The sequence below is a fragment of the Sus scrofa genome, chromosome 5 (assembly GCF_000003025.6).
Source record: "Sus scrofa isolate TJ Tabasco breed Duroc chromosome 5, Sscrofa11.1, whole genome shotgun sequence".
Lineage (NCBI taxonomy): Eukaryota > Metazoa > Chordata > Mammalia > Artiodactyla > Suidae > Sus > Sus scrofa.
Window position 1 is genome coordinate 85,973,708 of NC_010447.5, and position 24,983 is coordinate 85,998,690.

The 24,983-nt window shown below is 37.6% G+C and overlaps 1 long non-coding RNA gene across 1 annotated transcript in view; it reads left to right on the forward strand.

Annotated features, from left to right (window-relative positions):
• LOC102160458 overlaps positions 1-24,983 on the forward strand; it is a 569,575-nt gene that overhangs the window by 501,697 nt on the left and 42,895 nt on the right. The window contains exons 12-15 of the long non-coding RNA XR_002344204.1: positions 4,229-4,363; positions 10,515-10,640; positions 12,788-12,836; positions 14,365-14,484. This is a non-coding gene — a long non-coding RNA (uncharacterized LOC102160458). The remainder of the gene's footprint in view (positions 1-4,228; positions 4,364-10,514; positions 10,641-12,787; positions 12,837-14,364; positions 14,485-24,983) is intronic.

Sequence of the window (24,983 nt, forward strand, 5' to 3'; positions counted from 1 at the left end):
TTAGAAAAAACTTACTACATGGAGACTAAACAACATGCTACTAAAAAATCCATGTGTCAATGAGGAAATCAAGAAGGAAATTAAAAAATACCTCAAGACAAATGATACTGAAAACACAACCACTCAAAATCTACAGGATGCTGCAAAACCAGTGCTCAGAGGCAAATTCATAGCAATACAGGCCTTCCTCACAAAAGAAGAAGAATCTCAAACTGACAACTTAACCCACCACCTAAATGAATTAGAAAAAGAAGAACAAACAAAACCTAAAGTCAACAGAAGGAAGGAAATCATAAAGATCAAAGAGGAAATAAATAAAATAGACATTAAAAATACAATAGAAAAAAATCAATAAAACCAAGAACTGGTTCTTTGAAAAAAAAAAAACCAAAACAAAATTGACAAACCTCTGTCTAGACTCACCAAGAAGAGGAGAGAAAAAACCCAAATAAACAAAACAAATGAAAAAGGAGACGTCACAACGGATACTACAGAAATACAGAAAACCATGAGAGAATACTATGAACTATTGTATGCTAACAAATTTGACAACCTAGAAGAAATGGACAACTTTCTAGAGACTTACAGCCTGCCAAAACTGAATCAAGAAGAAACAGATCAACTGAACAGACTGATCACTAGAAATGAAATTGAATGTGTCACAAAAACACTCCCTACAAATAAAAGTCCAGGAGCAGATGGCTTCACAGGCAAATTCTACCAAACATGCACAGAGGAACTTGTACCCATGCTCCTTAAACTTTTTCAAAAAGTTGAAGAAGAAGGAACACTCCTAAAGACATTCTATGATGCTACCATCATCCTAATTGCAAAACCAGACAAAGATACCACCAAAAAAGAAAACTATAAGCCAATATCTTTGATGAATATAGATGCAAAAACTCTCAACAAACTTTTAGCCAACCAAATCCAACAACGTATAAAAAAGATCATACACCACGACCAGGTGGGATTCGTCCCAGGTTCACAAGGATGGTTCAACATATGCAAATTAATCAATGTCATACACTACATTAACAAAAGAAAAGTCAAAAACCACATGATCCTCTCAATAGATGCAGAAAAAGTATCTGACAAAGTCCAACATCCTTTCATGATAAAAAAACTCTTACCTTAACGTAAGAGTCTAGAGGGAACATACCTTAATGTAATAAAATCCATTTATGACAAACCCACAGCAAATATAACACTCAATGGAGAAAAGCTGAAAGCCTTCCCACTAAAATCTGGAACAAGACAAGGATGCCCACTCTCACCACTCTTATTCAACATAGTACTGTAAGTCCTAGCCACAGCAATCAGACAGACAAAAGAAATAAAGGCATGCAAATAGGAAGAGAAGAGGTATAACTGTCACTATATGCAGATGACACAGTACTATATATAGAAAACCCTAAGGACTCAACCCAAAAACTACTTAAACTGATCCACAAATTCAGCAAAGTAGCAGGATACAAGATTAACATTCAGAAGTCAGTCACATTTTTGTATAATAACATTGAAATATTAGAAAAGGAATACAAAAATACAATACCTTTTAAAATTGCACCCCAAAAAATCACATATCAGGGAATACACCTGACCAAGGAGGTGAAAGACTTATATGCTGAGCACTATAAAACAATAATCAAGGAACTTAAAGAAGATGTAAAGAAATGGAAAGGTATTCCATGCTCCTGGGGTAGAAAAATTAATATTGTAAAAATGGCCATACTACCCAAAGCAGTCTACAGATTCAATGCAATCCCTATCAAATTACCCATGACATTTTTCACAGAACCAGAACAAACAATCCAAAAATTTATATGGAACCACGAAAGACCCAGAATTGCCAAAGCAATTCTGAAGAACAAAAGCCAAGCAGGAGGAATAACTTCCCCAGACTTCAGGCAATAGTACAAAGCCACAGTAATCAAGACATTGGGGAACTGGTACCAAAACAGACGTATAGACCAATGGAACAGATAGTAAACCCGGAAAAAAATCAGACACCAATGGTCAATTAAGCTTTGACAAAAGAGGCAAGAACATAAAACAGGAAAAAGACAGTCTTTCCAGCAAGAATTGCTGGGAAACCTGGACAACTGCATGCAAATCAATGAAACTAGGACACACCCTCACATCACACACAAAAATACTCAAAATGGCTGAAAGACTTAAATATAAGATAAGACACTATCAAACTCCTAGAAGAGAGCATAGGCAAAACATTCTCTGACATCAACCTTACAAATGTTTCTCAGGTCAGTCTCCCAAAGCAACAGATATAAAGACAAAAATAAACCAATGGGACCTAATCAAACTGACAAGCTTTTGCATGGCAAAGGAAACCAAAAAGAAAACAAAAAAGACAACTTACAGAATGGGAGAAAATAGTTTCAAATGATGCAATGGACAAGGGCTTAATCTCTAAAATATACAAGCAACTTATACAACTCAACAGCAAAAAAGCCAACAACCACAGAAATCTGATGAGAAAAAGAAATAAATGGAACCCAAGTTGGAAAAGAAGTAAAACTGTCAGTATTTGCAGATGACATAGTACTATATATAGAAAACCCTAAAGGCTCCACCCCAAAACTTTTAGAACTAATAAACTCAGTAAAGTTGTAGGATACAAAATCAACATACAGAAATCAATGCAATTTCTATCAAAATTTCAATGGCATATTCCACAGAACTAGAACAAATAATCCTAAATTTGTATAGAAGCACAGAAGATCCCAAATAGCCAAAACAATCCTGAGAAAGAAGAGCAAAGCTGCAAGTAGCATGCTCCCTGATTTAAAACTATACTACAAAGCTATCATAATCAGAACAGTGTGGTATTGGCACAAAAACAGATCAATAGAAAAGAACTGAGAGCTCAAAAATAACCCCCCCACGCACACATATATCAACAATTAATTTACAACATATGGCAAAAAACATACAACAGAGAAAGAATAGTCTCTTCAATAAATAAAGCTGGGAAAACAGGAAAGCCAAACACAAAAGAATGAAACTAGGTCACTATCTTATACCATATCAAAAGTTAATTCAAAATAGATGAAAGGCTTGAATGTAAGGCATAAAACCATAAAATTCCTAGAAGAAAACATAGGTGGTATCTTCATTGACATCAGTCTTAGTGATGGTTTTGTGGCTCTGACTCCAAAGGCAAAGGAAATAATAGCAAAAATAAATAAATGGGACTATATCTCACACCAAAGGAAATCATCAAAATGAAAAGGTATTGTACTGAATGGGAGAAGATATTTGCAAATTATATTATCTAACTATGGGTTAGTATCCAAATGCAAAGAACACATAGAACTCAAGAACAATAAAAACACACTGATAATGGAGTTCCCGTCGTGGCTCAGTGGAAATGAATCTGACTAGCATCCATGAGGATGCAGGTTCGATCCCTGGGCTTGCTCAGTGGGTTAAGGATCTGGCATTGTCACAAGCTGTGGTCTAGTTTGCAGACGTGGCTCAGATCCCGTGTTGCTGTGGCTGTGGCATAGGCCAGTGGGTACAGCTCTGATTCAACCCCTAGCCTGGGAACCTCCATGTGCCACAGGAGCGGCCCGATAAATAGCAAAAAGACAAAGATAAATAAATAAATAAATAAATAAATAAATAAATAAATAAATTAAATGTTTGCTTCTCTGAAGAACTTGAAGAGAGGTGAGCATGGGATAGAGAAAAGTAGCTTTTGTTCTGAGTTCCGCAAAAATAATTGACTTTTAAAAATTATGTGTATATAGTACAGTCATAAAATTAAATTGAAGTAAAGTAAGCTATCATATTTTTAAAAAGAATCAATGGATAGGGCCCTATTTAGATTTAATGCTCAAGGAAGACCTCTTTAAGTTAGTGGCATTTAAGATGAGACTTGGAGGATAAGAAGCTGGTCATTTGAAGAATAATCCAGATGGAGGGAGAACTGAGTAAATTGGCTGGAGACAGCTCTGGGCTGTGTTCTAGGCACCAGCAGAAGGCTACGTGGCCAGAGAATGGGCAGTGAGGTGTGTGGCACAAGTGAGGTTGAAGAGCCAGTGCAGGGCCCACCCATGTGTGCAGAGCTCTGCAAGCAGGGTTAAGAATTAGGATGTAATTATTTTATGCTAAGAGCACTAGGAAGCTACTGTGGTCTTTTGCAGGGGTGGGGAGTGGCATAAATGAATTTAAGCTTGACATGATTACTCTGGCTACTTTGCAGAGAATGACCTGAATAGCAAGGGAAATCTCTTCCACCACATGAGGTTGCAGCAAGAAGACGAACATATATGGGCCAGGAAGAGGGCTCCCATAAATCTGCTGGTGCCTTGATCTTGGACTTCCAGCCTCGAAAACTGTAAGAAATAAATTTCTGTTGTTTACAAGACAAAAAGCGGGAGTGGGGTGGGGGGAGGAAGAGATAAGTTAGAGATGCCATAGTGTCCAGGTGGATGGAAATTTGGGCTTGCCTTGGACTGAGACCAATGGAGCTGGAGAGAAATAATAAATGCAATACCTTTAAAGCACAATTGACAGGACTTACATCAAAGGCTTGAATGTGAATAGTAAGAGAAGGAACCAAAGGCAGTCCCAGGTTTCAGACTGGGTATCCTCCTTACCTACAATGGAGAAAGACAAAGTTTTCCCCTCCGTTTAAGTTACATGACATTTGAGTTTGATGAATGGGAATCCCTCAAAATGTAAAATAACTGAAGTATGGACAATTTCAGAAGAAATATTATGGACATTCATATATTATACTATGAAGAACAACAGTAGTATGCATTTTTAACTAGCTGGGCATTTGTCCTCAATTCCACAATTTTCTTTGTTATTTGGCAAATTAATATATTTGCATGAACATTTTTCTGTAAAATTGCAGTAATTATGTCAAACTTACCAAACTGTTATGAAATGCCTACAATAGCACTTATGAAAGTATAACATGGAGTATTAGGAGAGAAATAAACTTTATTAACTATTTCAGTATGGTTTACCTGGCTTCTGAATATGGGCTTTCTATTATGTCACCATATAAAGGAAGTTTTTCCATCATTGGCCATCAGGTGTTCATATTCACTTTTCCTACCAGGAGATGGTCTCTTAATGCCTCACATTCCAGAAGACAGCATTCATTGACACCACAGTGACCGTAATTAGCTGCTTTTTTTTTTTTGGTCTGGTAAAAAAATTTTGAGGAATCCTCTAAAAAATTCTATTGTGTAAAATAACATTATATTTATATGAATAAAAAGTTTTACATTAGAATGTGCAAAAGTACACTTTAAAAAATTAGTGTATTATATTTTTTCTAGACAGGAATTTTTTTCTTTGACTTTATTCTGGACGTATGATATTTAATGAACCGTCTTGCTAATATTTTAAACCTCACCTGATTTTCAGTCTACTGACATTTTACTACTACAGAGTAAAAATAGAAACTGAAATAGAAAGCCTCTCTGAAAGCCACAAATTATGAGCATCTGAATGAAACATTGTGTGTCTGCATATATGTGTGATCCAGGCACAGCAGAGTGCATAATTTCAAGAGGGAGAGGTCTTAAAGGGAACATAATTCTATGTTGGACCAAGTCTTTATGAATATAACCCCATTAACTAATTATACTGTGTGCCGAAACACATTACTGAAATCTATTATGTGAAATAAAACTTAGTATTGAAGCATAATTTCCACATACTGTGGAGAGTTAATTATTAAATATATTATCCATTGCACAAAAAGCAGTGTGGATAATGATGTTTTTGTGGGGCCCAAGTGTGGGTGACAGAAAACAAATGTCATCATCAGCATATTTCACACTGATGGAATCATTTTATTAGACTTTACTTCTGTAGCATACCTTTTAAAAAATACAGAAACTAATACATTCTCATTGTGTAACATTGAAAAAAATAAGGAAATATCGCCAGGAATCCCTGTCCTTACCCTCCCAACCCAGTGTTAAAATTTTGTGGGTTTTTAAAAGATATTTTATATGTATTGCTCCTGTACTTAAAATGTATAACTATAATTTAATTTTAGTAATAAATGAAATTTAATTTAATAATAAAATACATTTATTTTTAACAAATTCATAATTTCATTAAATTGCTATTTATTTTTACAAGTTAAAACTAAAGTTGATCCTTGAACAGCCGGGGAGTTAGGGATGCTAATGCTCTGTGCAGCTGAAAATCTAGGTTTAACTTATGGTCCGCCATTCACATCCATGGTTCCACATCCATGATTCAACCAACTGCAGATTGTATGGTATTATAGTATTTACTATTGAAAAAAAGAGTGGACCTATATAGTTCAAACCCATGTCACTCAAGGGTCAGCCATACAGGAGCAATACATATAGGGCATATCTTTTCTAATCTGCTTCCCTCACTTTGCAGTGTATTGAGGAAATTTCCCCGTGTTATATAACATTCTTTTAATTATGACTTTATTTGGTATAGAATGTCTTCAGAAGTTCTCTTGGAATTTCATTAAATTTATTGATTTATGTGTATGCAATTGATATCTTCATAAGGAACATTATTTCCATCCAGGCAGACAGTATTTTCTTCTTTATTTAAACATGTTTTGAAAATCTCAATAGCATCTTATTCTTTGTTTCACACAGGCCATGCATATTGCCTGTTCACTTCATTGCTAGGGTTTTTCCATGCTCTGTGGATGAGAACTCTTACTCTATTCTGATTTCTAAATTGCTTATTGCTGGTGGAAAGGAAAATCTATTCATTTGTCTGTTTATTTTGTCAGCAGCCACATTATTAAATTTGCTTACTAGTTGACTCTCAAGTTTTCTTGGTGTAAGAAAGTAACAAACTATTAGTATTAATAGTGATAAACTATTTTACTTTTTAAAGATATGCATATCTCATACACTTTTCTTATACATTAGCAACACTTCCTAGAATAATGTTAAATTATAGCTATGATAGCAAGTGTCCTTGGTATTGGGATTAATGATAATTTTGCTGTTGTTTCATTTTAGATATGATGTTTTCTAGCTATCTTTACACAGCTTTTTTTCTTATTAAAGAAATTTCTTTCTACACCTACTTATAAGCATTTGTATATTTAAATCAAGAAGAGTTGCTAGATGTTACCGAAAAATCAAAATTTTTCTGGATGCTCATATGCTATCTTGCCTATTATCTATAATAATAATATTAAGAATAAAAGTAGCCAAAATATATTCAAAGTTAGTTCTTACCAGGTACTGAGCTAAGCATTCCATAAACTATTCCATCTATGGTTACCAAAGGGGAGAGGGGGGATAAATTAGGCTTGTGGGACTAACAAATATAAGCAACTATACATAAAATAGATAAGCAACAAAAAATTACTATATAGGACAGGGAAATACATTCATTATTTTATAATAAGATATAATGGAAAATAACCTGAAAAAAATATATAACTGGACCAGCTTGCCGTACACCTGAAACTAACTCAATATTGTAAATCAACTATATGTCAATAAAAACTATTTCATTTAATCCTTTTATCAACTCTATATGGTATATACTATTATTATCTCCAAGTAATGCTGATTGTACCCACATTATAGACCTAAGTTTCTAGTACTGAAGTATGCTTACATGGGGGATAAACCATACTTGCTTGTAGTGAATTACTTGCTTATTATATTGCTCTATTCTATTTACTAGTATATTATCTAGGATTTTTACATCGACAGCAAGACAGACATTTGTGAATAGCATTACAGGCATTTAATTCTAATCACAATACTATGAGGGAAATATAATAACCTCCAGTTTCCAGGTGAGGAAATAGGCAAAATGAGAGCATATAGAGGTAAAAAAATTTTCCAAAGTTGCCTAGCTTTAAATGATGAAGCTGAGGTTTGAAACCAAGTAGCAGAAAAAAGAAAAGAAAAAGGATACCAAAAAAAAAAAAAAAAAGGCTCAGTGTTAGGGATTGCATGTTTGTGTTCCCATAAAATTCTTATGTTGAAACCCTAATACCCAACTCGATGGTATTTGAGATGAGGCTTTTGGGAGGTAATTAGAACAGGAGGGTGGGGGCCCTCATGGTGCGATCTTAGAAAGTATCCCTTACAGAGAAGGGAGGGGAAGAATACTGTAACAGGAAAAAGAATACGTGGTTCACGTGAAATCTACAAGTGTAAATCTACAAGTGTAGATTACTAAGCGTCCCTAATAATCAGATATCCAAATGAAACCAAAAATAAGATAATATTGGTCATTATCAAAATTTCAGAATACTTAAAAATTGATGGCACTCATACTTACAAAGGTATGTAAAAAACAGGCACGTATGTTCAGAAAACAGTATTAGAGTATCTACTAATTTTTTTAAATCAAGCTTTATACATATTTTTCCTACAGAAATACTTCCACATTACATTGAAATACATAGGAGAACATTCATTGCAGTGTTGTTTGTACTAACACCAAAATGGAAATAACAGAAAGGTTTACCTCTATGAAAATGGTTAAAAATGTAAGAAAATCATTTTAATGAATTACTGAAATGCAGCTATGAAAAGGAAAGAATAGAATAAAAGAGAGAGAAAATAATATTTCTAATTTGAAAAGATGATTAAGATAATTGATAATATAAAAATCAAGTTGCAAAGCAATTATATAATTTTCAGATAATGAATTAGATTATTTAGAGAAGAGCATCAAAGAAATATGCATTTAACTTTTCAAAGTAGTTACCTTTGGGAGTGATATTTTCTTTTCATGATATTAGTTCCATAATGTTTGCAATTTATATAGCCCTACAATATTTGGAATCTGAAAAAGTATATGATGATATTAAAAAATAACAATACAACTGATTTCTGAGTCTTCTTTGATAATCTTTTCTAGTATTTTAGTCATTCCTGAAAAGAGCCTTTTCTTTTTCACTGTCTTATAGTAAGCATGCAAGCTCTTTGTTTGGTTGTCTTTGTTGTTGTTTTGCTTTTTAGGGCAGCACCCACAGCATATGGAGGTTCCCAGTCTAGAGGTCCAGTCAGAGCCACAGCTGCCAGCCTACGCCACAGCCACAGCAACGCTGGATCGAAGCCACATCTGTGACCTACACCACAGCTCATGGCAACACCGGATCCTTAACCCACTGAGCAAAGCCAGGGATCAAACCTGCAACCTCATGGTTCCTAGTCAGGTTGTTTCTGCTGTGCCATGATGGGAACTCCCACTCTTGGTTATTTTATGGAGTTGAGATGAGAATAATTGACTGTATTCTCATTGATGTTTGAAAACAATTACATCAAAACTCCTTTAACCTTTCCTTTTGGATATTTAGTATTTCATGATTTCAAAGAAAGGTGACAAGGGAACTTCTTTTAAGAAACTGTAAGATTGAAGCTAATTCACTTATTTTGGATATTAAATTGTATCTTTACTCAAGTATGGTCTAGAACAGGAAATACCTCAAGAAATAATCTGAATTTCCCATTAATGAGTTTTGCTCTTTGAACCATGTTGGCCCAAATCTAACTGTAAATGTGGATATAGCAGTAAAATTTCTTCCTCAGGCAAAATCCCATTTTAAGTCTTTAAGGGCAGGAGTTACAATATATAACTTGAAATGTGTACCTTATAGATACTTTCAAAAATAAACAAGAGCAAATAAAAAGAACTTATATTACAGATCATATGTAATATATGTCCCATGTACAAATATATCATTATAGAGCTTATGTGTGTACTTCCTAAATGCATTACCCTGATGGTTCTATTTTGGGAATATTGTCATGTTTTAGAAATTCCCTAGTGGACCAAGAAATTGGTTGGATTGCCAATGTATTTTTTTTCCCTCATTGTAAAAATTTGGTCATCCTTATTCATAAATAACTGCTGCTAGACTTCAACTTTAAATATTGATGAGAGGGGAAATTCAAAATATGTCCTGGTGTGGAAGGAAACACAAACTCTTGCTTGATTTGTCTCATGGGAATCTAGGAAGCACTTTCTTTTACCTTGTTTTCTCATCTAATTTGTACAGATACAAGCTTCATCAATATTTAAACCTAAGTATTAAAGAAACAAAATTCCATACACAAAGCCTTTGATGTGAGATGTTTCTTTTTGGATCTGTGCTTGCCAGTCTCCTTGTCAGCACCATAGCTTGACAAAACCATCAATTCTGATTGGAAATATTCAACTGGAACTCAACCTAGGCCTTCAGGGGACTGTGTGATAAAAACATCGGGTAACAACTCAGAACTCAGCCATTCTAAAGAGAGACTTGGGAGTATCTTGGGTTCAAATCATGAAGAATAGTTTAGATTCTGAGTGCTTCTTAGAAGTGAAAAGAACCCTTTGGGTGACTGGACAGGCAAGCAGTCCTGGATTAGTTTTTATGTAACAAAAAGATAATAGACCAAGCAGACAGCAGGATGAGAGTGAAGTCCGAGAGTCTGATAAAAACGGGCAAATTCGCATAATTCAAAAACTTACAAATGCTCAGATTTCCCCTGATGTGCTCTTCCAAGGACCCATGATGTGGAAATCTCTGTTCAAGATGTGAGGTACGGCAGTAAACAGAAGACACGTTAAGTCTGTCTTGGTGGGACAAATGTGCTGGTGGGAAAGACAAGCATCAAGCAAATAATCATAAGGTACCGTGAATTTACAAAAAAGAAGAAAGAAAGAAAGTAGAGGGTGCTATGGAAACATAAAACAGAAGGACCTACCCTTGGCCTCAGGGCCTCAAGCTGTCTGGAAAATATTAATTACACTGAGATCTGCAGCATGATTAAGCATTAGCTAGTTCAGAAAATGGAGGACTGGACATTCCAGGGAGAAAACATGCCACTGCTCCCTGTCTGGTTAGGGAAGGGTTCTTAAAGCCTCACAAAAAAATTCCATTGGTCTTTGTCATACGCTGCTTTGAGTGTCTTCTCTGACAACTGTGAGCCCCTGGAGAAGAAGAGGGTCTTAGTCTTTGTTGAATTGTCAGCACCCAGGGCAAAGCTAGCACACAGTAGAGCTTCAGTATATGTTATGTGACTCTATAAAATATTTCTGCTGATTGAGATGGCTTCAGGAATGTTCCTTTTTCCCTGGTAGTAAATGTAACCTTCGGGTAAATGTCGTTGAGTAGACAATAAGGCCTCAGCTTTGTTCTCAGGATCCGTGTTATTGGGTTTCCCGAAGCTGTGGTAAGAATGAACACATATTGTGGAATATAATTTTCTATTCATTTATCATCTTTCCATGACAAATTAGACAGTATCTATGAATAAAATACAGTACCTATGAATAAAATACCTAATACAGTACCTATGAATAAAATGCAGTAAAATAAATGAATTATTATTTCGAAGGGTTGCACACATGTCAGAGGAACATTTTGAAGTATAAAAATGAAAACCAATATAAAATCTATTTGTATCGATATAAGTATCGATTTTATCAATCATTGTCTCAACATTTCTTTAATTTGGGGTTACAGATCCATAGAGCAGTCTTAGACAGTGGTATGAATTGTGTTGTAAGGATAAAAGTTAAGAGGTGCTTGGGAAATACACACATACACACAACAGAGTCACTTGCATACACACGTATGTACATGTATATATATATTTCTAGTATTTGGGGGTTTCAGAGCTACATGAAATCAAAACAAAAAAAAATTCTCTCTCTGACAGTAGGAACCTAATTACTTTCATCATTATTGGAAAAACATAGATTAATTATCTTAGTATAGTGTTTTTGGCTACTTGACTATATCAATATTCCTTCTCTTCTTACCTGAAATGGATCAGTGACAATATATACACTGTGAATCACTGGTACAAACATAGGCCTTGTGATAGTCTTTGTTTTCTCAGGTTTTTTCAAGCTTTGCTTGAAAGCTTTTAAGATAACCAAAAAAAAAAAAAAAAAATCCAATTTGAGATGTCCTCCACTTTTCTCCTATTCATACTTTAAACCCATACTTAAACAGAAGGATGTAAGATTTTTAAAAAATGAAGTCTCAGTCTCTTCAAATGACATGGCTTCCAAAATCATCTTTGCTTTTTTATTTTGAAATCTGCATCCCAACAGGTTCTGTTTTTAATTATGCTAAATAGGAGTTTCTTCAGGGTACCAGGATCACTCTGCAGGTTAAAGTAAACCAGACTTTAAAAGAGTTTTTAATTAAATTTGCCTACATACCAATTTATTTGCATAAGGCTTTGTCTCGGCCTTATTCATTTCTGAGTCCTCAGAGCTGAGCTGAGGACCCAGCACATAATAAATGCTCAATAAATGCTTGTTACATAAATGAAAGCATGGACTGAGGATATAAAAATCCTTTAGAATATCTGCATTATTGGAATTTTCTGTAGTTCAATTAGAATGTTATTTGAGATTCTCAGTTAAGAGGTTCTATAAAGACATCATCAATAATAGTAACAAGCCTTATTATTTGGGAGTGACAACATATCTTGCTGATTCCTTAATGACTCATATGCCACAGTACATAATGTTTCTGTTTGATAATGAAACATTGCATCTTCTAGACAGTATGTGAGACGTGATGATTTAAATGGCTGTGTTTAAAAATAACTTCGAAGCAGCTTCACTAAATGAACATGCGGTATAATGAGGGCTAAGTGAAATGTTTGGTTTTCAGGTTGAAATTATTGGAGCAAGTCTAAGCTATTTTTATTGTGTGTAAAGCATTTATAAGCTTGTGATTTCACTTGCTGATTTAAAACAAAAGTTTCATTGTAATGAAGTGTAGGTTAAATGGCTATTCCTTATTTGTTTTTCTTAGGTACTATTTAAGTCCATAGACAGAATGGATAAAAGATGACTTACTTTTGGTAAGTAAAAAATTGGATTTAAGTAAAACTACCAAATACTCCACACAAACAATATTCATGCAAATAGCATTTATATTAACAGGATACCAAAGTACATTTTAATAGGGGAGGGAATAGGAAGGAAACTTGAATTTCTTCTTTTGTTTTGTTTTGCTTTTTAGGGCCGTACCTACAGCATATGGAGGTTCCCAGGCTAGGGGTCGAATTGGAGCTACAGCTGCTGGCCTGCGCCACAGCCACAGCAACGCCAGATCTGAGCCACATCTGTGACCTACACCACAGCTCATGGCAATGCCAGATCCTTAACCCACTGAGCAAGGCCAGGGATCAGACCCATGTCCTCATGGATACTAGTTGGATTCATTTCCGCTGCACCACAACAGGAACTCCCTCGAATTTCTTGTATACCCACTATATGCTGTTTTTATCAAAGTATTTTAGTCAGTTCAAGCTTCTGTAACAAAAATAACATAAACTGGGTACTTATAAACAACAAACATTTATTTCTCATAGTTCTGGAGGCTGGGAAGTCCAAGATCATAACACCAGCTGATCTGAAGTCTGATGAGAGACTTCTTCCTGGTTCATAAACTTCAGAGCCTTCTCACTGTGTCCTCAACGGTGGAAGGGGTCAGGATCTCTCTGAAGCTTCTTTTATAAGGGCACTAATTCTATTTGTGAGGGCTCCACCTTCATGACCTAAGCACTTCCCAGAGGTAACACCTCCTAATGCAGTCGCGTGGGAGGCTAGCATATGAATATTGCAGGGATACAACTTTCAGACTATAGCATTTGTAAAATCATCACACCCCAGATGAAGGCCGGGTTGGTGGGTACAGGCCCTGTTCTACAGACTTGGAGCCATATAGTGAAGGAGGTTTGATAGACAGGTTTTTGTTGTTCTGTTTTACAATGGAAAAGATTTTTAGTCTGTGTAAGTTGGTTCTGATAGACTATTGGCTACCTGTAACAGTAAATTACCAAGATTTTCATTGCAACAGTGTTTGCCCACACATATCAAAATCTGGAGGTAATATGCCTTTCTCAAATTATAATTTAATATTTTCCCCCAACCCTCAGTAATAGGTTTTTGTATATCAACTGGCCATTTATGGAAATCATAGATAGAGATATTCATTTACATTGCACAAGATGGAAAACACCAGTAACATTTATGACCTGAGTCACTGGCATGGGCTCCACGGGGGCCGCAGTGCACCTGCCATATTCCAAGCCCGCTCCTCACAGTCCCTCCCGGGCACAAATTCATCATATGTATGAGTGCCACGCTGGCCCAAATGAGGACTGATGGTTACTACCAAACAGAATTATCTCTCTGCTAAAAGTCTTCAAAGAGATTACAATGATTTAAAGTAAGCTGAGCCTTTTAGGAATGCTTTGCTGAAGGACCCCCTGCAGGTAAAGCCCACATGCATGCTACCCCATGAAGTGGGTATTATTATTGCTGTTTGGTCGATGAGGTAACTAAGGTTATCAAAGTCTGAGTAACCTGTCCATGTTCACACAGCTGGGAAGCAGAGGTGCCAAAGTCAAGTCTGAAGACAGCTCTACGTCTCCACCACAGCATCCTGCCCACCCGTCCAGTCACTCCTGGGGAGCCCAGAGCGCCATTCTTGACACTTGCCAGGTAAGGGAGTTCCCTGCTAACGCTGTACCACATACAACACTTCCGTTTCGGTCCTACTTGTATAAGTATTCGTTTCAAGTGTTTACTTGAAGGGACCCTTCATCGCTTTGTGAAATGTTAAAAGGAAGATGGAATTGAACATCTACCTTTTGCCAAGACAGCATGGCCTTCTACCTGTGGGAAGAATGTAATGATGAGGTATGATAATGAGTGGTGACCCGACGCCAGGACTGCCTGTCCTCACACACTACAAACGGCACAGAACTAATGGCCAAATAGCTGCACACAAATCTTGTCACCAGGTACACAGTTCATTAAGTGAGACTTCTGGGGTAAGATCACAATCAGGGGCTGCCTGGCAAACAAACCTCAGCTCCGCCAAAATAAAATTAGAAAGAGTGGCCCACATCCAGTGGAAAAGAGCCTCTGCACACCAACTGGAGGAGAGTCTATCCCAGTTCTGTGCTTACGCTTCTGAGCTTAACTGGCCGTTGATAATGTATTTAAAGGCCAAAGGGCATGCGACTCAGTCTCCTCTTACACAAAAGACAACTTGAATTTAGATAACTCTTCATCCTTTACAAAGTATGATGGCATACCTGGTATGCTTAGAATTACTATACTAGAAATGTAGTACAAGAGTTCTCGTCATGGCGCAGTGGTTAACAAATCTGACTAGGAACTATGAGGTTGCGGGTTCGATCCCTAGCCTCACTCAGTGGGTTGGGGATCCGGCGTTGCCATGAGCTGTGGTGTAGGTTGCAGATGTGGCTCGGATCCCGCGTTGCTGTGGCTCTGGTGTAGGCTGGCAGCTACAGCTCGATTAGACCCCTAGCCTGGGAACCTCCATATACCACAGGTGTGGCCCTCAAAAGACAAAAAAGAAAAGAAAAGAAAAAAAAGAAATATAGTACAGCCCAGCCTGAAAGCCATGTTGTCAATGCATTTGAGTTTCTTTCTTACTAATCCATCCCTCTTACTTCACAGAATTTCAGATGTAGAATTATTCTCCTATTCTCAAATTCCAAACAGCTGATTAACTATGAAAAGTTTGAGACACTGAATTGGGATAGAAGTAACCAAAGATAACTCCCTGCATCAAAGACACATCCAAAATATGTATTTCCTCAGAAGGAAGGAACAAAGGAAAACCATCTTACCATGATGCTAATGCAAAATCAGATATGATATGCAGTGTACTTTTTTTTTCCCCTTCACTTCTGGAAGTTAGTTCCTTGTTACCGCCTTTACTTCGCCACTTTCTCACACACAGAATAGATTTTGTATTCCATTTATCCGAAAGAAAGTTAAGATGCCAGCAGGCACTTGATGTTAGGGCAATGAAGACTTAGTGATAACAGCATAACAATGTATTAGGCATACATGTGTTTGCTTTTGCTTTTGTTGGCAAGTTCAGGGCTATGTTAAGTAGGGAGATTTTCAGAGTGCTGAAAGAAGCCTTTGTCATCTTCGTCTTGGACCCCAACCTGGTGATGAAAAATGTCTGTTCATCACAGAGCACAATAGAGAGCATGTTAAACAGAGTGAGTGGGATACACCAGTTTGGGTTTAACACATCACGGCTACAGGCGTCTTTGGGAGCCCATTGGGAAGTGTCAAAGTCCTCATCAGTTGATAAAGGACACCTAGAGTGAAATTTATGCCAGTTGCAGAGATGGAGGTCATCTGCGAAGAAATAAAGACTCATACAAAGATACTACCAACCTCAGCAAAGATAATGAGAAACACAGAACAAATAACGAATAATGAATCCTTAATGGATGAGACTTTCCTTTTGACCTGGTAAAGGGTTGTCATCAGTTTCTAGGTGAGGACAAATTGGTAGTTTATCTCAGAACTTAGCATAGAATTTATCACTTGTTATGTACATATGATGATGTCCTAGTCTGTTTTTAATGTGTATTATTACTGGGAATCATTTCTTGTGTCTTCCTGAGGTCTAGACTTAAAGCCCCTCGTGATGGTATTTTACACTGATTCCTCTAGAGTAGATTCTCAAAGGCTATTTCAATTAAACTTCTGGGATCCAGAGTGGGTGGATATAAGTATGTAAGCGGCACCTCTTTCAGAACATTGCCTTCCTTGGGCTTAATTTTGCCACCTGCACATCAAGACATTGAGTCACTCAACCTTTTTATGGGTCTGTTGTTGTCTTGTAGAACAAAAACATGTAATCAGAGAATTTTTCATCCTATTGCCTTCTAATATTTAAAATAAGCTGTCATCTTTATCTGCTTCCAAGAGGCATAGGGATTATCTAACACATTTTAGAAAAAGGTAAACAGGCAGGTAGAAGTAAAATGACTTGCTTAGAGGCACAGTGGATTCTCTGGAAAATGAAAAACTGATATCACAAGCCCTTCCCTTCAGGGCTAATTCTCCTTTGCACTTTCTTCCTAAGCAAATACACCTGAATCAGATCTTCTCTCATCCTTGTCTTAACAACATCTACTTATGTAAGCTCTGCAAATTCAAAATCCCGACAAGAAAAAGAACAGAGCATTTATAGTTGTGACCCACACGATTTAAAGTTAGCTGGGAGGCTGGCAAAACACAGTGTCATGCTGAAGTTATTTCCAGAACAGCAGGCGTCTCTTCACGCACTCCAGCTAAAAAGATGTCAAACTTGCCAACCTATTTTCTCCAACACAGTTCTTTTAAGATTGAGTGAATGGTAGAAAAAATTATCTTCCCATATATTCAAATTAATTAACCAGGAATTATAAGTCATACTGTAAAACATAGATCTCAGCAGGGGCATGGAGTCTGGATTGGGACTGTATAGGTTTGAAACCTGTCTCTACCTCTTCCTGAGTACCCTTTGGAAAGTTACTCAACGTCTCTGTGCTTCAGTTTCTTCATTGGTAAAGTGTTGCTAATAATACATAGTACCTGGCTCATAGTTGTAATGGGGGTCGAAAGAGTTTATTCCACTTTAAGTGCTTAATGAAATATGTAGTAGTGCTCAGAAATACTAGCTGTTAACATATCCCCAGCACCTAGTCAAAAGACTGGTACATTGCCATTCTTTAATAATGTGAGCCTTACCCTTGAACTCTCGAGAAGTTTTTATTCTAGCTTGGAGACAAGATATACATATAAGACAAGAATAACCAAATAGCAGGGAGAATATACATGCAAGGGTAAATTTATTATGTAATAGTAGGTTAGATGAACAATCTATCATTGGTGGCAAAATACACATAGAAAATTCTATGGGAACAGTAAGTGCTCTTGAATTAGCCAAGGCATCTGCATGGAAGATTATTTATTCAGCAGATATTTGTGGATCATCTGCAGTGTTCTAGACACTGTATATCAAAATTGACTCCCTTGACATAAAAATTATTTTAAAACTTTCGATGGAGGAGATAAAGATGGAATGGCCCCAAGACATCAATTGCAAATGGCAAGAAAGAGAATCTGTCTGGGTCTCTTGAACCTGTGTTTATATGTTTGGGCTTGGGGGAAAATCTGTACAAACCTCCCCAGAGATTAGAGTTTGGGAGAGGGGAGGGAAGCAGTGTGTGCTTGAGGGCATCCCATTTTTACTAATGTATGCTTTTATTTTTTAAAACAGTTTAAAAATTAATTAAAAGCAGAAGACATGACTCTGAGTTTTAAGGATTCTTTATGCCTAGTACCTACTATAACAATGAGCAAGTGGGAGGCCCTCAATGTATTTTTGCTGAGTGAATGAATGAATCAGATAATCTTGACATGAATTAGAGGAATAGCATTGCAAAATCTCTTTACCAAAAATGCCGGAGTAGAAAAACATTGTCTCAAAGAAAACAAAAATTGACTCAAATGAGGAATAGCACAAAATTCCACTAACATAAAGATCTCTGTCATATTCTAGATGGAACTACAGGAAGTGGCAGCCATTTCCCTTCTTCCCCAGAGAGACCAGGAAAGGTAGCCTGAGAGGAAGGATCACTAATGAGTGGAGAAAGGGTGTAAAAGATAAATAGATACATCAGTCCCACACTTCTAAAAAATGTTAAGGAAGGAGTTCCTGTCATGGTGCAGCGGAAATAAATCCGACTAGGAACCATGAGGTGGCGAGTTCGATCCCTGGCCTTGCTCAGTGGTTAAGGATCCAGCATTGCCATGAGTTGTGGTGTAGGTCGCAAACTCGGCTCGGATCTGGAGTTGCTGTGGCTCTGGTATAGGCCGGCAGCAACAGCTCCAATTAGACCCCTAGCCTGGGAACTCCATATGCCATGGGTGTGGCCCTAAAAGGACAAAAAGACAATAAATAAATAAATAAATAATAAAAAAATGTTGAGGAAGACTTATTTAAGGTTATTGTAATAAAGGGCAAGACTATTGCAATACGGAAGAAAGACTGAACTCAACCCCAATGTAGCAAGGACAGCTAGAGATTTATAAGACAGTAAGCGTGTCATTAGACAGAATTACCAAGAGGAAATACCAAGAGTAAGGGCCTAACAAGATTCTTGCTAAAGGCAGGCCAAAGTTAAATCTTAGTTAAAGAGTACTCAGAGGAGCCTGACTAACGTTCGGTCAAAGAGGGAGTCTTTATCAGGGAGCATCTCTATGGAGTGTTTTGGAGTCTAATTGTGCAAAATGTTTTAGACACTCGTAAAGTGTTATGGCTTTATCTTTTGTGGTCCTCTCCTGGGAATCTTCCTTTAAGACACGATGTTTCTGAGAAGGTTGAAACATGAAGCCAGTGTACTAAGCAGCTTTGGGGACGCTGGCATCCCATATTCCTTTCTTTGAGAAAAAACCCCATCCCCAGTGTCTTGGGTACCTACAGCTATTTTTTCTCTTTTGCCTCCTTCCTCCTGCAGCACCATCCAGAATATAAAGCAGAAGTCCTTGTATTAGTGAACATTTGGGTCTATTCTTCGTTCAAGTCGGTTTTTTTTGTTTTCCTTAAGATCATTGCTTCCCTGATATTTTGGATAAGGAGGTTTTGCAGTAATATTTCTCTAATCCATTTAAAGACTATTTGACCCATTCATTCATCAATTCAACAAACATATGTTGACTGAGTGACCACCACGTTGCCATACTAGAGGTTAGACATGAAAGAGTCTCTTCCTGGCCAGTGCTGTTTGGACCAGGGAATGATATTGGAAACACTACTAAAGTTGAATAGAGTGGATTGAATTATCTATATGGGAACATGGACAAACTAAGGTCATGTTGGGCCATGGGCAAGAAGAGAAAAAACAATTTCAGAAAGTCCTTCAGTCTTGAGGCCCCATGGTTTCCAGAATCAGGCAGTGTAAAGCTTAGCTGAACCTTTACAAATAGGTCCCATGAGTGCCTTCTGTATTCTTAATTAATTTAGCAAAGTTTTTGTTCTTTGCAATGAAATGTGCCCTTCCAGTGGCACCATAAAGGAAAAGCTTAATTACATTATCTTCCTGGTATGCAAGAACCATAGCTACTTTAAAAAAATAAATAAATGATGTCTTAAAGATAACTCACCAAGGTAAGGTATAGAGCATTGTATTTGTGCCACCTCTGCCTCCAAGTCCACTTCCACTTGTGCCTTCAAATCCTAGAATTTGTCAGGTAAGAATTATTGCTGAGAATGGTTCAGCAGCACCCTCCTACATCACAATACTCGCAATCAAGGATCTTCAGGATGCTAGAGTCTGTCTCATCCTCTTCACCTCCAAACCCCAAGCAGTGCAAGACTCCTCAGAGTGCAGGAGAAATGAATCCAAAATAAGACTCTCTCAGATTTCTGCCCCACAGTCACCCATAGCCCCAGCGTTTGACTTGCAAGTTTGCACTGAAGATACTATATAGCAAGGCTTCCCTCACGTCTCCTTTTTTGAGAGGTGTTACTCCTCAGGCCAAATTTAACGTTTGCCATATGCCAAGATCCTAAGAATTCTTTACATGCATTCTATCTCCATGTGCAAAAATGACTTTTGCTATAGGAAAGTCCCTCCTACCAACTTTAAAGGTATGGTATACTCACAATAGCCCTGACTGTGAACTTTCACAGAGTGGGGGAAATAAGTTTAGTGTCTCACAATGGGACTTTCCCACGGCAGTTCAATGTAAAAATTATGCCTGATGACTATCAGCTGTGTGATTTCCCTGCACTGAAGCTCTCTGCAACAGGTCCATTTCTGAATAAAGATTGCAGTTGCACCCACTCTCCCAGCCATCTCTGCTCTGTTGGAGATTTGGTGCTTAAGTGACTTTTTGATCTTTTTAGATTCTTACATTTGCTTCTTAAATTCCTTTTCTCTCATGAAAGCCCAGGTGATAAAGGGTAGGTAGCAAATGGAACCATGGGTTTCAGCCACGAAAATGCAAGCCGGGGAACAGCTTTCCACAAGGACAGGTTGAGCCAGCTTTCTCTGTGAAGATTCTTTCCTACTGGGACACAAATGAGAAGGTAGCACCCACGATGAAAGGGAAACGATGGAAAAGAATAGGAGCACGTGGAGAAGTGGAGAGGCAGTGGTAGTAGCATTACAGTTCCTGCAAAATAGGGCGTTTTCTATTGGCAGAGCTGCCGTAGGTTAGCCTGTTGTTCAGTCTGGTTTCTTGACTTTATTTGCATGTGGATAAGCAGAGTGTAGTTGGTTGTCCCGGGGCCAGAAAGAGGAGGCCCCCAAACAAGAAACCAGACATTCCTAACAGAATGAGCAGTTAGGCAGGAGCAGTCCTCAGACAGGAAGCACAAGTACCAAGATACCATGATGGTTAACTCAGCATTGCAGCAATTGTACTTACGAGTCCAATCGGGTATTGTCATTGTCCAGACATGTCTGATATTGTGGCATCCAGTCCCTGTATAGACTCTGGAGGTTTGGACCCGTTAGCCAGAAACAATAACTAAAAGAATTCACAAGTTTTTTTCCACATTTTCTTTCTTAAAATTAAAGTATAGTTAATTTACAATGTTGCCATAGTTTCAAATATATGGCCAAGTGATTCAGTTATGTGTGTGTGTATATATAAAAAGAATATATATTTGTCTTCGGATTATTTTCCTTTATGGGTTAATACAAGATATCAGTCTAGTTCCCTGTGCTGTATACTGAGTCCATGTTGTTTACCCGTTTTGTATAGTAGTGTGTATATGTTAATCCCAAACTCCTAATTTATCTCCTCCTTTACCCCCACTGTCCCCTTTGGTAACCATAAGTGTGTTTTCTATGTTGGTGAGCCTATTTCTGTTTTGTGAATAAGTTCATTTGTATCATTTTTTAGATTCCACAAATAAGTGGTAGGACATTTGTCTTTCTTGTCTGACTTCTTTCACTTAATATGATAATCTCTAGGTCCATCTATATTGCTTCAAATGGCATTATTTCATTCTTTTTAGGGCTGAGTAATATTCTGTTTTGTGTGTAATATTATATTGTATATATATATATATATATATATATATATATATACACACACACACATACACATATATAAGTACACATTACAGCTTCATGATCCATTCATCTGCCAATGTCTTGGCTATTGTAAATAGTGCTGCCATGGACATGAGGGTGCATGTATCTTTTTGAATTAGAGTTTTCTCTGGATATATGCACAGGAGTGTGATTACAGGATCATATGGTAACTCTATTTTTAGAGTTCTCTGTAATTGTTCTCTATCATGGCTGTACCAATTATATTCCCATCAACAGTTTAGGTGAGTTCCTTTTTCTCCATACCCTCTCTAGCATTTAATGGTTGTAGACTTTTTGATGGTGGCCATTCTGACTGGTGTGAGGAGATAGTTCATTATAGTTTTGATTTGCGTTTCTCTAATAAGTAGCAATGTTGAACATCTTTTTATGTGCTGTTGGCCTTTGGTAAGTCTTTTTTTATAATTACTTAATGAATTCTCTTACATTTATAGGTGTGCAACAGTCATTGGTATGCCTTCTTTGGAGAAATGTCTGTGTAGGTCATCTGCCCATTTTTTGATTATTTTTTTTTAAGTATATTCCTTATTAGAAATTGACCAATAAGAATTTGCATGTTGGAGTTCCCCTTGTGGCTCAGCAGGTAATGAACCCAACTAGTATCCATGAGAATGCAGGCTTGCTCTCTGGCCTCACTCAGTGGGCTAAGGATCTGGTGTTGCCATGGCTGTGGCATAGGCCAGAAGCTGCAATTCTCCCCTTGGCCTGGGAACTTCCATATGCTACAGGTGCGGCCCTAAGAAGCAGGGGAAAAAAAAGAATTTTCATGTTGATCAGTTTCTCAGAAAGAAAATTTTTATGCTAGTCAACTAAAGATAGTGTTGTACATTGTTAAAATTGTTATGCATACAGGTGAGGATGGACTCACCTAGGATGTTAAATCTGGGTATCAGTTGTTGTTGGATTAGGGTCAAGAAATGAATTCAAGGAGCAGCCAAAGTCAGATGTACAAAGACCTTGGCCCTAGAACTCTGGTAGGTAGATGTTCCTGAGAGCACTCTTGGAGAATTGCAACCTTTGGAGTTCCTTTGTGGCTCAACAGTAATGAATCCGACTAGTATCCATGAGGATGTGGGTTCGATCCCTGGCCTCGCTCAGTGGTTAAGGATCTGGCATTGGGATGAGCTGTAGTGTAGGTCACAGATTTGGCTCATATTCTGTGTTGCTGTGGTTGTGGTGTAGGCCAGCAGCTATAGCTCTGATTTGACCTCTAGCCTGGGAACTTCCATATGCCGCAGGTGCGGCCCTAAAAAGAAAAAAAGAAAAAAAAAAAAAAACCGAATTGGAACCTTTTATTGAACCAGAACAAGATGTAATATTTTATAAATATTAATAAATCCAGGGAAGAAGTTGCTATATCCAGAGAAGAATTTCAGGTAACATCAGATAGCCAGTCAATGAGCACCAGTTCAAAGACCAGGCCACCATTACTCTCAGGAACTGAGGCTCCAGAAAAGATGCAAAGATGAAGGCACAATGGTAGAAAGTCTGTCATTGGAGTGAGGCCCAAAGTCTAAGCTAAGGGGGTTTTGAGGAGCCATGGTACAAGGCCCAGAGAGAGATAATAGATTTACTGAAATCTCCCCTGGGTATGAATTGATTCCAATTGCAAAGATGTCTCCATTTATGAGAAGAGAGAGCAAAGGTAAGAAATCAAGAAGTGCTTGACATCCCAGACAATCCCCAAATGCTGCTTTGCAAAGAGTAAGATGCCACATATTTCAAGAAAGTCTTTCTGGACTCGAAAAGGGGAAATGCAAGACAGTCTTGTCATTTGACTTTGAAATGATCTCTTGGAGGAAGATTATCTTGGAAATATTCAGCATAAGGAAATCTTTTTAAGGCCAAATTAAAGCAAGGATTTTCCCTTGACAATAACCTTTAGAAATACTGCATGAGCTAGAATATCTCAAGTCCAAAAGGGACTGCATGCCAAAATATGCCAGGATCATCATGCAATACTACAAATGATAAAAGAAACCTGGTTCTCAAGTAATTTTTGGAAGTGAGCGCAGGTAAATGCAGTGTAATAAATAACTTCCTGCTGGGTGATACATATAAAAGGACATCTGAAAACCAAAAATGGAGAGCTCAGTTCTAAAAAACAACCACCCAAAAGGCTAATAAACTCTTTTCCTAATGGTTGTGTGACAGCAGTTACAAATAATCTCAATGTCATACTTCCTGATTTTCTCACCCATGCAAAGGAATAGAAGAGAGATTTTAAGCTGAAAGGAAACTTTGAGCTGAACAAAGCTCCTCCATTTTCAGAGGAAGGCGATGAAGTGACTTGCCCAAAGCCAAACCTGAACAGTTAATCAGTTCCAGTGACACCCCTAGATCTGGGGTCTTACCATTGCTAAAACTTCTATTGTTTCAAACTAGAGCCTTGCAATCTGAACCACATTGTAACTCTTCTCTTTCTAAAAGAGTACTCCATCTTTCTTCCTTTGGAGTTACACTCATTCAGAGTTGCTGAACAGACGGTCTTAGAAGATGTTAACTCATCCTTTGTACTTGGGGAAGAAGGTGAACACCGAGAGCTGGTCCACTTCCAGCCTCTCCCTGTAGAGGGCCTGCCTTACACTCCCTGTGCTGCGCATCCAAAGGTCCCCTAGGGTCCATGAGATCAAGTTTTCAACCAGCTCCCAAGAAATAATTTAGTACTAGGAGGCTCTGTATTATTCGTTTTCCATTGAAAGAACATAAATCCTGCTTTTGGAGTATTGCTTCCCTACTTTAAAGGCAAAAAACAGCTCAGGAGGGACGGAAGTACTGTTTTGTTTGCCGTAGTAATTAAACCTTCTCTAGCATTTGCTTCCTATTCAAACAACTCCAGTCCTTTGGGGACCCTGATGACCCCCATTTTGGGTTCTTGGACTGCTCTAAGATTTAGCATAATTAAGGACGAAAAGTAACTTAACTGGCTGAGATTGCGATGTCGGGTTTGCGATATGCACTTCTCCTCAGAGAAGGCAGCCCGGTTGTGATGGAAGCCCCTCCTCCTCTGAGTCCTCCGCTTATGTGCAGCAGTCAGCGTCTTTGACCTAT